Source organism: Pseudophryne corroboree, chromosome 6, assembly GCF_028390025.1.
Source record: "Pseudophryne corroboree isolate aPseCor3 chromosome 6, aPseCor3.hap2, whole genome shotgun sequence".
In the NCBI taxonomy this organism is placed as follows: Eukaryota; Metazoa; Chordata; class Amphibia; order Anura; family Myobatrachidae; genus Pseudophryne; species Pseudophryne corroboree.
The window spans coordinates 22,461,286-22,477,786 of NC_086449.1; positions in this window are offsets into that span (position 1 = coordinate 22,461,286).

A 16,501-nucleotide genomic window follows, 5' to 3' on the forward strand; every position below is an offset into this window, starting at 1 on the left:
AGGCGGTATTGATCCAATCAGACAACATCACGTCAGTCGCCCACGTAAACAGACAGGGCGGCACGAGAAGCAGGAGGGCAATGGCAGAAGCTGCAAGGATTCTTCGCTGGGCGGAAAATCATGTGATAGCACTGTCAGCAGTGTTCATGATGGTGTCCCGTCTAAACAAAAAACTAGACAGGTATTGCGCCAGGTCAAGGGACCCTCAGGCAATAGCGGTGGACGCTCTGGTAACACCGTGGGTGTACCAGTCAGTGTATGTGTTCCCTCCTCTGCCTCTCATACCAAAAGTACTGAGAATCATAAGAAGGAGAGGAGTAAGAACTATACTCGTGGTTCCGGATTGGCCAAGAAGGACTTGGTACCCGGAACTTCAAGAGATGCTCACGGAAGACCCGTGGCCTCTACCTCTAAGAAAGGACCTGCTCCAGCAGGGGCCTTGTCTGTTCCAAGACTTACCGCGGCTGCGTTTGACGGCATGGCGGTTGAACGCTGGATCCTGAAGGAAAAAGGCATTCCAGATGAAGTCATCCCTACCCTGATCAAAGCCAGGAAGGATGTAACCGCAAAACATTATCACCGCATTTGGCGAAAATATGTTGCGTGGTGTGAGGCCAAGAAGGCCCCTACAGAGGAATTTCAACTGGGTCGTTTCCTCCATTTCCTGCAAACAGGACTGTCTATGGGCCTAAAATTAGGGTCCATTAAGGTTCAAATTTCGGCCCTGTCGATTTTCTTCCAGAAAGAACTGGCTTCCGTGCCTGAAGTTCAGACATTTGTAAAAGGGGTACTGCATATACAGCCTCCTTTTGTGCCTCCAGTGGCACCTTGGGATCTCAATGTTGTTTTGAGTTTCCTAAAGTCACATTGGTTTGAACCACTCACCACTGTGGACTTAAAATATCTCACATGGAAGGTGTCGATGCTGTTAGCCCTGGCTTCAGTCAGGCGTGTGTCAGAATTGGCGGCTTTATCATATAAAAGCCCTTACTTAATTTTTCATTCTGACAGGGCAGAATTGAGGACTCGTCCTCAATTTCTCCCTAAGGTGGTTTCTGCATTTCACATGAACCAACCTATTGTGGTACCTGCGGCTACTAGGGACTTGGAGGACTCCAAGTTGCTTGACGTTGTCAGGGCCCTGAAAATATATGTTTCCAGGACGGCTGGAGTCAGAAAATCTGACTCGCTGTTTATCCTGTATGCACCCAACAAGCTGGGTGCTCCTGCTTCTAAGCAGACGATTGCTCGTTGGATTTGTAGTACAATTCAGCTTGCACATTCTGTGGCAGGCCTGCTACAGCCAAAATCTGTAAAAGCCCATTCCACAAGGAAAGTGGGCTCATCTTGGGCGGCTGCCCGAGGGGTCTCAGGCTTTACAACTTTGCCGAGCAGCTACTTGGTCAGGGGCAAACACGTTTGCTAAATTCTACAAATTTGATACCCTGGCTGAGGAGGACCTGGAGTTCTCTCATTCGGTGCTGCAGAGTCATCCGCACTCTCCCGCCCGTTTGGGAGCTTTGGTATAATCCCCATGGTCCTTACGGAGTCCCAGCATCCACTAGGACGTCAGAGAAAATAAGATTTTACTCACCGATAAATCTATTTCTCGTAGTCCGTAGTGGATGCTGGGCGCCCATCCCAAGTGCGGATTGTCTGCAATACTTGTATATAGTTATTGTTACAAAAATTCGGGTTATTATTGTTGTGAGCCATCTTTTCAGAGGCTCCTTTCGTTTATCATGCTGTTAACTGGGTTCAGATCACGAGTTGTACGGTGTGATTGGTGTGGCTGGTATGAGTCTTACCCGGGATTCAATATCCTTCCTTATTATGTACGCTCGTCCGGGCACAGTACCCTAACTGAGGCTTGGAGGAGGGTCATAGGGGGAGGAGCCAGTGCACACCACCTGATCCTAAAGCTTTTATTCTTGTGCCCTGTCTCCTGCGGAGCCGCTATTCCCCATGGTCCTTACGGAGTCCCAGCATCCACTACGGACTACGAGAAATAGATTTATCGGTGAGTAAAATCTTATTTTTTCAGGCAGACAACGTATACTGGTGGTCACTGGTCAGCAAAACTCTGCACTGTACTCCTCCTATATAATATACTGGTGGTCCCCAGTGCCCACAATAAAGCAGTGTGAGCACAGATATATGCAGCACACTGAGCACAGATATGGAGTGTTTTTCAGGCAGACAACATATACTGGTGGTCACTGTCAGCAAAACTCTGCACTGTACTCCTCCTATATAATACAGCTGCTCCCCAGTCCCCACAATTAAGCAGTGTGAGCACAGATATATGCAGCACACTGAGCACAGATATGGAGTGTTTTTCAGGCAGACAACGTTATCTGGTGGTCACTGGTCAGCAAAACTCTGCACTGTACTCCTCCTATTTAATACAGCTGCTCCCCAGTCCCCACAATTAAGCAGTGTGAGCACAGATATATGCAGCACACTGAGCACAGATATGGAGCGTTTTTCAGGCAGACAACATATACTGGTGGTCACTGGTCAGCAAAACTCTGCACTGTACTCCTCCTATATAATACAGCTGCTCCCCAGTCCCCACAATAAAGCAGTGTGAGCACAGATATATGCAGCACACTGAGCACAGATATGGAGTGTTTTTCAGGCAGACAACATATACTGGTGATCACTGGTCAGCAAAACTCTGCACTGTACTCCTCCTATATAATACAGCTGCTCCCCAGTCCCCACAATAAAGCAGTGTGAGCACAGATATATGCAGCACACTGAGCACAGATATGGAGTGTTTTTCAGGCAGACAACGTATACTGGTGGTCACTGGTCAGCAAAACTCTGCACTGTCCTATATAATACAGCTGCTCCCCAGTCCCCACAATTAAGCAATAAGCAGCACAAATATTATTAATAAATGGAGAGGACGCCAGCCACGTCCTCTCCCTAACATTTCCAATGCACGAGTGAAAATGGCGGCGACGTGCGGCTGCTTATATAGAATCCGAATCTCGCGAGAATCCGACAGCGGGATGACGACGTTCGGGCGCGCTCGGATTAACCGAGCCATACGGGAGAATCCGAGTATGCCTCGGACCCGTGTAAAATGGGTGAAGTTCGGGGGAGTTCGGTTTCCGAGAAACCGAACCCGCTCATCACTAGTAAAAATATATATTTCTTACTCATTTGTGCGACACTGTAACCGCCAGGGTGTGATATAAAAAATAATACATATTTCTGACTCATTTGTGCGACTCTGTTACTGCATATGATGCTGTTACCATTGAAAGAATGGTTGATGATTATTTTAGTGATAGCATCCAAATAGGCACGCCCTCTGACTGCCTGACAGCACAGCCAGGCTACGCTGCCAGGGGTCAATCTAATTGCGGACGAATTGGGGGGGGGGGGGGGGGGGGCAGCCTCACACATGCTAGGCGGCTCCCACCGTGTGCAGAGACGAACGCAGATCTGGTTGCACATGCAGCAATCTGCGTTCATCTCTTAGTAACCCCCACTGTACTTAGGGGGTCATTTCGAGTTGATCGCTCGCTAGCTACTTTTTGCAGTGCTGCAATAAGATAGACGCCGCCTATAGGGGATTGTATTTTCGCTTTGCAAGTGTGCGAACGCTTGTGCAGCCGAGCGGTACAAAAAAGTATTGTGCAGGTTCTGTGTTGCCCAGAACTTACTCAGCCGCTGCGATCGCTTCAGCCTGTTCGTGTCTAGAACTGACTTCAGACACCCGCCCTGCAAACGCTTAGACACGCCTGCGTTGTTCCAAGCACTCCCAGAAAATGGTCAGTTGACACCCACAAAAGTCCTCTTCCTGTCAATCTCTTTGCGATCGGCTATGCAAATGGATTCTTTGTTAAATCCATCGCTCAGCAACGATCCATTTTGTACCCGTACGACGTGAATGCGTATTGCGGTGCATACGCATGTGCAGTTTTGACTTGATCGCACCGCAGCAAAAAAACCTAGCATGCCATCAGGTCTGAATGACCCCAATGTTAGTCTGTAACATGATAAGGATGGGGTGGCAGAAAATCTATACATATGGGGGGGGGGGGGGGGGTGACATCCCCTTTCTCCTGTCATTAGCCTGAGAAGGCCAGACACAGACATACCATGGTTTCACTGATGATCAATGGTCCTACCTGAAGCTTCAGGAGCTGCTCTAGATGTCTGCTGGGGGCTCTTTCTGAGTCGCACGCAACGTGGCTGTAGTTGCGACAAGCCAGGGAAGCCGGATTTACCAGCTTATGCCAATGCGAGAATCCGTACAATCTGCCTGCATGCGGGAAGCCGCACTGCCCACTGACTTTGCGCCAACCACCGCAACTGTCATCATTACTAGCAGCACATGCGCAGGAGATCCATCATAAACAGGCTGACCTTCCTCATATGCGTTACATCCACGACACTCCTACTGGACAATGTGGTTCCATGCGCTGGCATCGTGCCCACCCATTTGCCAACCATGAAATGCTCATTTTCACAGACAGATCCGGCCAAGTTGCCGTCCAACTCGGCATCGGACGGACGCAAAGGTACGTAAGTTCCCATCTGCACAGGCACTGTATGCAAAAGCTCACTGCGTGCGACCATGCACAGCGGACCTCCTAACTGTCCCGATTTTCGCGCGGCAGTCCCATTTTTCTGGGACTGTCCCGCTGTCCTACCTGCAGACCGCAGTGTCCTGCGTTGGGGGGAAGTTGGGAGATCCCACTGCCCCTCGCCGCTCCCAGAGAGAGGGGCTGGGGTATTGCCTATCAGCTCACGGAGTGCTGGATATGCCCCCAGAGTGTTGAATATGGGAGGCGTGGCTCACAATCGCGGCATTCCCACAAAAACACACCCCTTTTGCTGAGATCACGCCACCTTTTTTGGTCGCGCACGCTGGAGTCCCGATTAGCACATGCAGAAAGTTGAGAGGTATGCACAGAGATCCATGCCACTTACCACTAGAGATGAGCGCCGGAAATTTTTCGGGTTTTGTGTTTTGGTTTTGGGTTCGGTTCCGCGGCCGTGTTTTGGGTTCGACCGCGTTTTGGCAAAACCTCACCGAATTTTTTTTTGGCGGATTCGGGTGTGTTTTGGATTCGGGTGTTTTTTTTTAAAAAACACTAAAAAACAGCTTAAATCATAGAATTTGGGGGTCATTTTGATCCCAAAGTATTATTAACCTCAAAAACCATAATTTACACTCATTTTCAGTCTATTCTGAATACCTCACACCTCACAATATTATTTTTAGTCCTAAAATTTGCACCTAGGTCGCTGGATGACTAAGCTAAGCGACCCTAGTGGCCGACACAAACACCGGGCCCATCTAGGAGTGTCACTGCAGTGTCACGCAGGATGTCCCTTCCAAAAAACCCTCCCCAAACAGCACATGACGCAAAGAAAAAAAGAGGCGCAATGAGGTAGCTGTGTGAGTAAGATAAGCGACCCTAGTGGCCGACACAAACACCGGGCCCATCTAGGAGTGTCACTGCAGTGTCACGCAGGATGTCCCTTCCAAAAAACCCTCCCCAAACAGCACATGACGCAAAGAAAAAAAGAGGCGCAATGAGGTAGCTGTGTGAGTAAGATAAGCGACCCTAGTGGCCGACACAAACACCGGGCCCATCTAGGAGTGTCACTGCAGTGTCACGCAGGATGTCCCTTCCAAAAAACCCTCCCCAAACAGCACATGACGCAAAGAAAAAAAGAGGCGCAATGAGGTAGCTGTGTGAGTAAGATAAGCGACCCTAGTGGCCGACACAAACACCGGGCCCATCTAGGAGTGTCACTGCAGTGTCACGCAGGATGTCCCTTCCAAAAAACCCTCCCCAAACAACACATGACGCAAAGAAAAAAAGAGGCGCAATGAGGTAGCTGTGTGAGTAAGATAAGCGACCCTAGTGGCCGACACAAACACCGGGCCCATCTAGGAGTGTCACTGCAGTGTCACGCAGGATGTCCCTTCCAAAAAACCCTCGCCCAAACAGCACATGACGCAAAGAAAAAAAGAGGCGCAATGAGGTAGCTGTGTGAGTAAGATAAGCGACCCTAGTGGCCGACACAAACACCGGGCCCATCTAGGAGTGTCACTGCAGTGTCACGCAGGATGTCCCTTCCAAAAAACCCTCCCCAAACAGCACATGACGCAAAGAAAAAAAGAGGCGCAATGAGGTAGCTGTGTGAGTAAGATAAGCGACCCTAGTGGCCGACACAAACACCGGGCCCATCTAGGAGTGTCACTGCAGTGTCACGCAGGATGTCCCTTCCAAAAAACCCTCCCCAAACAGCACATGACGCAAAGAAAAAAAGAGGCGCAATGAGGTAGCTGTGTGAGTAAGATAAGCGACCCTAGTGGCCGACACAAACACCGGGCCCATCTAGGAGTGTCACTGCAGTGTCACGCAGGATGTCCCTTCCAAAAAACCCTCCCCAAACAGCACGACGCAAAGAAAAAAAGAGGCGCAATGAGGTAGCTGTGTGAGTAAGATAAGCGACCCTAGTGGCCGACACAAACACCGGGCCCATCTAGGAGTGTCACTGCAGTGTCACGCAGGATGTCCCTTCCAAAAAACCCTCCCCAAACAGCACATGACGCAAAGAAAAAAAGAGGCGCAATGAGGTAGCTGTGTGAGTAAGATAAGCGACCCTAGTGGCCGACACAAACACCGGGCCCATCTAGGAGTGTCACTGCAGTGTCACGCAGGATGTCCCTTCCAAAAAACCCTCCCCAAACAGCACATGACGCAAAGAAAAAAAGAGGCGCAATGAGGTAGCTGTGTGAGTAAGATAAGCGACCCTAGTGGCCGACACAAACACCGGGCCCATCTAGGAGTGTCACTGCAGTGTCACGCAGGATGTCCCTTCCAAAAAACCCTCCCCAAACAGCACATGACGCAAAGAAAAAAAGAGGCGCAATGAGGTAGCTGTGTGAGTAAGATAAGCGACCCAAGTGGCCGACACAAACACCTGGCCCATCTAGGAGTGGCACTGCAGTGTCACGCAGGATGGCCCTTCCAAAAACTACTCCCCAAACAGCACATGACGCAAAGAAAAATGAAAGAAAAAAGAGATGCAAGATGGAATTGTCCTTGGGCCCTCCCACCCACCCTTATGTTGTATAAACAGGACATGCACACTTTAACCAACCCATCATTTCAGTGACAGGGTCTGCCACACGACTGTGACTGAAATGACGGGTTGGTTTGGACCCCCACCAAAAAAGAAGCAATTAATCTCTCCTTGCACAAACTGGCTCTACAGAGGCAAGATGTCCACCTCATCATCATCCTCCGATATATCACCGTGTACATCCCCCTCCTCACAGATTATCAATTCGTCCCCACTGGAATCCACCATCTCAGCTCCCTGTGTACTTTGTGGAGGCAATTGCTGCTGGTCAATGTCTCCACGGAGGAATTGATTATAATTCATTTTAATGAACATCATCTTCTCCACATTTTCTGGATGTAACCTCGTACGCCGATTGCTGACAAGGTGAGCGGCGGCACTAAACACTCTTTCGGAGTACACACTTGTGGGAGGGCAACTTAGGTAGAATAAAGCCAGTTTGTGCAAGGGCCTCCAAATTGCCTCTTTTTCCTGCCAGTATAAGTACGGACTGTGTGACGTGCCTACTTGGATGCGGTCACTCATATAATCCTCCACCATTCTTTCAATGGTGAGAGAATCATATGCAGTGACAGTAGACGACATGTCCGTAATCGTTGTCAGGTCCTTCAGTCCGGACCAGATGTCAGCATCAGCAGTCGCTCCAGACTGCCCTGCATCACCGCCAGCGGGTGGGCTCGGAATTCTGAGCCTTTTCCTCGCACCCCCAGTTGCGGGAGAATGTGAAGGAGGAGATGTTGACAGGTCGCGTTCCGCTTGACTTGACAATTTTGTCACCAGCAGGTCTTTCAACCCCAGCAGACTTGTGTCTGCCGGAAAGAGAGATCCAAGGTAGGCTTTAAATCTAGGATCGAGCACGGTGGCCAAAATGTAGTGCTCTGATTTCAACAGATTGACCACCCGTGAATCCTTGTTAAGCGAATTAAGGGCTCCATCCACAAGTCCCACATGCCTAGCGGAATCGCTCCGTGTTAGCTCCTCCTTCAATGTCTCCAGCTTCTTCTGCAAAAGCCTGATGAGGGGAATGACCTGACTCAGGCTGGCAGTGTCTGAACTGACTTCACATGTGGCAAGTTCAAAGGGCATCAGAACCTTGCACAACGTTGAAATCATTCTCCACTGCACTTGAGACAGGTGCATTCCACCTCCTATATCGTGCTCAATTGTATAGGCTTGAATGGCCTTTTGCTGCTCCTCCAACCTCTGAAGCATATAGAGGGTTGAATTCCACCTCGTTACCACTTCTTGCTTCAGATGATGGCAGGGCAGGTTCAGTAGTTTTTGGTGGTGCTCCAGTCTTCTGTACGTGGTGCCTGTACGCCGAAAGTGTCCCGCAATTCTTCTGGCCACCGACAGCATCTCTTGCACGCCCCTGTCGTTTTTTAAAAAATTCTGCACCACCAAATTCAAGGTATGTGCAAAACATGGGACGTGCTGGAATTTGCCCATATTTAATGCACACACAATATTGCTGGCGTTGTCCGATGCCACAAATCCACAGGAGAGTCCAATTGGGGTAAGCCATTCCGCGATGATCTTCCTCAGTTGCCGTAAGAGGTTTTCAGCTGTGTGCGTATTCTGGAAACCGGTGATACAAAGCGTAGCCTGCCTAGGAAAGAGTTGGCGTTTGCGAGATGCTGCTACTGGTGCCGCCGCTGCTGTTCTTGCGGCGGGAGTCCATACATCTACCCAGTGGGCTGTCACAGTCATATAGTCCTGACCCTGCCCTGCTCCACTTGTCCACATGTCCTTGGTTAAGTGGACATTGGGTACAACTGCATTTTTTAGGACACTGGTGAGTCTTTTTCTGACGTCCGTGTACATTCTCGGTATCGCCTGCCTAGAGAAGTGGAACCTAGATGGTATTTGGTAACGGGGGCACACTGCCTCAATAAATTGTCTAGTTCCCTGTGAACTAACGGCGGATACCGGACGCACGTCTAACACCAACATAGTTGTCAAGGCCTCAGTTATCCGCTTTGCAGAGAAACAATGGAAAGAAAAGGATTGTCTCTTTGTTGGCGCACTATAAGAAGAAGAATGAGTATTTAAAATTTAACTTTTAATTCCATATGGATAAAATACCTGACAATGTGAAAAATCATGAGACAAAATTACAAACATTACACAACAATAATAAAAAAATAACAGATCCTACTATGTGTCTTTATTGTGTCCATATAATTTATAATGCTTGACTGTGTGCAACTATAGTCAGAGCCTGACCACACGTAAATAACTGCTCATGTAAACCCTCATTCATTCAGGTATCTTTATTAATTACAATTTAAAAGGAGGGGTATAATACTGTGATCAGCAGTCCTTACTCATTAAGGTTTAAGGCTTTATTCCATGTTCATATTTATGCATGTGTGAAAGGAACCAAGTTATGTCAACTCTACATACAGTGATACTCAGTAGTTATTGCTCAAAATCCCGCAATTATGGCTCATGTATGGCTTTATCGTATAATTATTAGGTTGCTGTCTTATAGCATTACAGTGAATCGTGATTATAGTGATACAATCCTAGGGCTGCTTCTCTGTCTATTGGTTACACTCAGTGACCTGACAAGAGTATTTATGTATCAAAGATGTATTTCCACCATAAAGATAAATATAAGTGTCAGCTATCCGCTGTGTCTATTTATAACACAGAATTCCCACAGTCTAAGTACTATGCTGGCTAAATTTCAGGGGGATTCATTTGTATCTCCCACTTGTGGCTGTTCTATTGGTGTCTCAAAAGATAGCACCAGTAGTTAATTTTATAGCCTAGCCACATTCATTACAACAGTTATCACTTAGACTGCAGGTTTCCATACACTTTGTTAAGTCGTCACCAGTAGACCATCATGTCTATTTATTATATATAATATCCTGCTATAATATGATCCTGAAGCTGCTCCTCTGTATATCGATTACACTCTGTAGCCTAATCAGAGATACGCTTCCTACCTTAAGGATAAGTGTCAGCTGTCCGCTGTATATATATAACACAAAATTTCACACAGCCTGAATGTTCTACTAACTCGATTTGTCTAGGTGGTTCAATGGTATCTTTCTCTTATGGTTGTGCTATTGCCCTCTCATAAAATAGCAGTAATAAATAATTTTCATAGCATCACTACATTCATTGTAACAGTTGTCACTTGAACTGCAGGTCTCTATTCGATTTATTAAGATGTCCCTGATTATCCTGCTATAATGCAATCCTAAAGCTACCCCTCTGTCTGGTGGTTACACTCAGTAACCTGATCAGAGGTGTGCTTCCACCATGAAGATAAATATCAGTTGTCCGCTGTGTATACTTATGGCACAAAATTTCCCACAGTCTGAATGTTCTGCTAACCAATTTTATCGGGTTGGTTAACTTGTATCTTACCCTTGTGGTTGTTCTATTGCTCTCTCACAGAATAGCAACAGTATCTTTCATATTATTGTTACATACATTGTAACAGTTGCCACTTAAACTGCAGGTCTCTATTCACTTTATTGAGATGTCCCTGGTAAACTGCCGTATTTATTTATTATGTATGGTATCCTGCAAAAAATATACACAGCCGCGTTTGAAGATAATATCCGACAATTGGGCCACACTAGCTCTCACTGTTGAGTAGGTATAAATGATCTGCTGTGTGCATTAATTACACACCTTCCCCATAGTATATGACATAATGTGCTTGCGTGCTATGCTGGTCTAATTTGACCACATGCGTTCTTGCTAATCAGCTCAGGATTGAAATTCTACCTCTAGGGTAATGTAGCTATTCAGTTAATGACTCAGTATATCTGTGTGTATATTATTTATTTCCAAGTTTTATTGCTCATATAATATACACCTTATAGCTCACCTCACCTCTATCTCAGAGGATCTGACTGCTATTGAGTGAGCGTGAGCTGTTCACTATATTTGCTGATCATACAGAGTTCCCTCAGTCATTAAAAAAACTATATCTGCCTGATGGACTGATTGAATTGGATCAGGTTTGTTCTATCTGATAAGCTTCAGGTCCAGTTCTATCATATACTGAGCACAATGGCCCCCCTATTAAATGAACGTAAACCTGTAATCACCTATCAGTGATCTTTCATCCCATCCATGAGCTTGATTATATCATATACACACTGCACCTAATGGCTAAGAATTCTTATGGTAGATTTAGCTCTATGCACACATTTTTTAAAAACATTCATTAAACTATTATTGACACATAGCAAGTGAGCTGGCGTCCTGGCGCCGCTCTGAAACGCTTTGCAGCAGGATGACTGCTGTGATATTTCATCTTCCTCGCAAAGGACTGTTGGACAGTCAATTGCTTACTGGAAGTAGTACAAGTGGGCTTACGACTTCCCCTCTGGGATGACCATCGACTCCCAGCAGCAACAACAGCAGCGCCAGCAGCAGTAGGCGTTACACGCAAGGATGCATCGGAGGAATCCCAGGCAGGAGAGGACTCGTCAGAATTGCCAGTGACATGGCCTGCAGGACTATTGGCATTCCTGGGGAAGGAGGAAATTGACACTGAGGGAGTTGGTGGGGTGGTTTGCGTGAGCTTGGTTACAAGAGGAAGGGATTTACTGGTCAGTGGACTGCTTCCGCTGTCGCCCAAAGTTTTTGAACTTGTCACTGACTTATTATGAATGCGCTGCAGGTGACGTATAAGGGAGGATGTTCCGAGGTGGTTAACATCCTTACCCCTACTTATTACAGCTTGACAAAGGCAACACACGGCTTGACACCTGTTGTCCGCTTTTCTGTTGAAATACCTCCACACTGAAGAGCTGATTTTTTTGGTATTTTCACCAGGCATGTCAACGGCCATATTCCTCCCACGGACAACAGGTGTCTCCCCGGGTGCCTGACTTAAACAAACCACCTCACCATCAGAATCCTCCTGGTCAATTTCCTCCCCAGCGCCAGCAACACCCATATCCTCCTCATCCTGGTGTACTTCAACACTGACATCTTCAATCTGACTATCAGGAACTGGACTGCGGGTGCTCCTTCCAGCACTTGCAGGGGGCGTGCAAATGGTGGAGGCGCATGCTCTTCACGTCCAGTGTTGGGAAGGTCAGGCATCGCAACCGACACAATTGGACTCTCCTTGTGGATTTGGGATTTCGAAGAACGCACAGTTCTTTGCGGTGCTTTTGCCAGCTTGAGTCTTTTCATTTTTCTAGCGAGAGGCTGAGTGCTTCCATCCTCATGTGAAGCTGAACCACTAGCCATGAACATAGGCCAGGGCCTCAGCCGTTCCTTGCCACTCCGTGTGGTAAATGGCATATTGGCAAGTTTACGCTTCTCCTCCGACAATTTTATTTTAGGTTTTGGAGTCCTTTTTTTACTGATATTTGGTGTTTTGGATTTGACATGCTCTGTACTATGACATTGGGCATCGGCCTTGGCAGACGACGTTGCTGGCATTTCATCGTCTCGGCCATGACTAGTGGCAGCAGCTTCAGCACGAGGTGGAAGTGGATCTTGATCTTTCCCTAATTTTGGAACCTCAACATTTTTGTTCTCCATATTTTAATAGGCACAACTAAAAGGCACCTCAGGTAAACAATGGAGATGGATGGATACTAGTATACTTATGGATGGACTGCCGAGTGCCGACACAGAGGTAGCTACAGCCGTGGACTACCGTACTGTACTGTGTCTGCTGCTAATATAGACTGGATGATAATGAGATGTAGTATGTATAAAGAAGAAAGAAAAAAAAACCACGGGTAGGTGGTATACAATTATGGATGGACTGCCGAGTGCCGACACAGAGGTAGCTACAGCCGTGGACTACCGTACTGTACTGTGTCTGCTGCTAATATAGACTGGATGATAATGAGATGTAGTATGTATATATAAAGAAGAAAGAAAAAAAAAACCACGGGTAGGTGGTATACAATTATGGATGGACTGCCGAGTGCCGACACAGAGGTAGCTACAGCCGTGAACTACCGTACTGTGTCTGCTGCTAATATAGACTGGTTGATAATGAGATGTAGTATGTATAAAGAAGAAAGAAAAAAAAAACCACGGGTAGGTGGTATACAATTATGGATGGACTGCCGAGTGCCGACACAGAGGTAGCTACAGCCGTGGACTACCGTACTGTACTGTGTCTGCTGCTAATATAGACTGGATGATAATGAGATGTAGTATGTATAAAGAAGAAAGAAGAAAAAAAACACGGGTAGGTGGTATACAATTATGGATGGACTGCCGAGTGCCGACACAGAGGTAGCTACAGCCGTGGACTACCGTACTGTACTGTGTCTGCTGCTAATATAGACTGGATGATAATGAGATGTAGTATGTATAAAGAAGAAAGAAAAAAAAAACCACGGGTAGGTGGTATACAATTATGGATGGACTGCCGAGTGCCGACACAGAGGTAGCTACAGCTGTGGACTACCGTACTGTACTGTGTCTGCTGCTAATATAGACTGGATGATAATGAGATGTAGTATGTATGTATAAAGAAGAAAGAAAAAAAAACCACGGGTAGGTGGTATACAATTATGGATGGACTGCCGAGTGCCGACACAGAGGTAGCTACAGCCGTGAACTACCGTACTGTGTCTGCTGCTAATATAGACTGGTTGATAATGAGATGTAGTATGTATAAAGAAGAAAGAAAAAAAAACCACGGGTAGGTGGTATACAATTATGGATGGACTGCCGAGTGCCGACACAGAGGTAGCTACAGCCGTGGACTACCATACTGTACTGTGTCTGCTGCTAATATAGACTGGATAATAATGAGATGTAGTATGTATAAAGAAGAAAGAAAAAAAAAACCACGGGTAGGTGGTATACAATTATGGATGGACTGCCGAGTGCCGACACAGAGGTAGCTACAGCCGTGGACTACCGTACTGTACTGTGTCTGCTGCTAATATAGACTGGTTGATAATGAGATGTAGTATGTATAAAGAAGAAAGAATAAAAAAACCACGGGTAGGTGGTATACAATTATGGATGGACTGCCGAGTGCCGACACAGAGGTAGCTACAGCCGTGGACTACCGTACTGTACTGTGTCTGCTGCTGTATAGACTGGATGATAATGAGATGTAGTATGTATAAAGAAGAAAGAAAAAAAAAACCACGGGTAGGTGGTATACAATTATGGATGGACTGCCGAGTGCCGACACAGAGGTAGCTACAGCCGTGGACTACCGTACTGTACTGTGTCTGCTGCTAATATAGACTGGATGATAATGAGATGTAGTATGTATGTATAAAGAAGAAAGAAAAAAAAACCCACGGGTAGGTGGTATACAATTATGGATGGACTGCCGAGTGCCGACACAGAGGTAGCTACAGCCGTGAACTACCGTACTGTGTCTGCTGCTAATATAGACTGGTTGATAATGAGTTGTAGTATGTATAAAGAAGAAAGAAAAAAAAAAACACGGGTAGGTGGTATACAATTATGGATGGACTGCCGAGTGCCGACACAGAGGTAGCTACAGCCGTGGACTACCGTACTGTACTGTGTCTGCTGCTAATATAGACTGGATGATAATGAGATGTAGTATGTATAAAGAAGAAAGAAAAAAAAACCACGGGTAGGTGGTATACAATTATGGATGGACTGCCGAGTGCCGACACAGAGGTAGCTACAGCCGTGGACTACCGTACTGTGTCTGCTGCTAGTAGACTGGATGATAAATAATGATATAAAAAATATATATATATCACTACTGCAGCCGGACAGGTATATATTATATAATGACGGACCTGCTGGAGTGGACACTGTCTGTCAGCAGAATGAGTTTTTTAATTTTTATAGAATAAAAAAACACCACACAAGTCACACGACGAGTGTACTTTTTCAGGCAGACATTCAATCACAATATACTATACTGGTGGTCAGTGTGGTCAGGTCACTGGTCACAGTGGTCAGTGGTCAGTCACACTGACATTGGCACTCTGGCAGCAAAAGTGTGCACTGTTTAATATGTACTCCTGGCTCCTGCTATAACCTATAACTGCTCCCCAGTCTCCCCCACAATTAAGCTGTGTGAGCACAGTCAGATATTATACATAGATGATGCAGGACACTGGGCTGAGCACAGATATGGTATGTGAGTGTGACTGAGTCACTGTGTATCGTTTTTTTCAGGCAGAGAACAAGAACAGAACGGATTATTAAATAATAATAAATTATAAAATTGCACTGGTGGTCAGGTCACTGGTCATCAGTCACTAGTATAACTCCTCCTAAGCTCCAGTAAGTAAATGAAGTGTCTCACTCTCACTCTCCTATCTATTTTAATTTCTAAACGGAGAGGACGCCAGCCACGTCCTCTCCCTATCAATCTCAATGCACGTGTGAAAATGGCCGCGACGCGCGGCTCCTTATATAGAATCCGAGTCTCGCGATAGAATCCGAGCCTCGCGAGAATCCGACAGCGTGATGATGACGTTCGGGCGCGCTCGGGTTAACCGAGCAAGGCGGGAAGATCCGAGTCGCTCGGACCCGTGTAAAAAAACATGAAGTTCGGGCGGGTTCGGATTCAGAGAAACCGAACCCGCTCATCTCTACTTACCACACCCACGATAACGCACCAGCCAATCAGCTCCTAACTGTCATTTTTCAAACCCAGACTGTAACACGGCAGTTAGGAGCTGATTGGCTGATACTTTATCTCTCTCCACTTTTCCACTGAAATGTAATTGTCTGTAATAGTTAAAACCCCTCCTAAAATATTACTGTCACATTTATACAACAATCACTAGCTGTTCTACCCGTTCTCCGCACGGGAGTGTCTGATTGTCACGGTTGTACATATACATAAGTGTTAATAATTTTGTAAATCTATAGAGATGTAAATTTGAGACGTGTTAATGATAGTAAATATTAATCCATGGTTCTTGGCGTTACCCGTGGAGCACCCGTAGCAGAGATGGTAAAAAGTGATAGGACCATTTTTGTAGTTTATTACATTCTACACACTGGAGGTGCAATCCAAACTGTGATCCGATTGTCCGTTTGGGTGTTATCGTTCACGCAACGCAAGCCACGTGTCGGTAATTACGTCATTATGTCAACCACCTTGTCATCCCCTTAGGGGAGGTTTATTAAAATTCTGATTACGTAGTTTTCCTATTTCCCACCTGAAGAATACCTATGTTACATTTCATCTTCCTAACATATCGGGAAGTAAGAGAATTAGGGGGACATTTACTAAGCAGTGATAAGTGCGGAGAAGTGAGCCAGCGGAGAAGTTGCCCTATCAACCAATCAGCAGCTCTGTATCATTTTATAGAATGCAAATTATAGATGTTACTTCAGTGCTGATTGGTTGCCATGGGCAACTTCTCCACTGTCTCACTTCTCCGCTCTTATCACTGCTTAGTAAATGTCA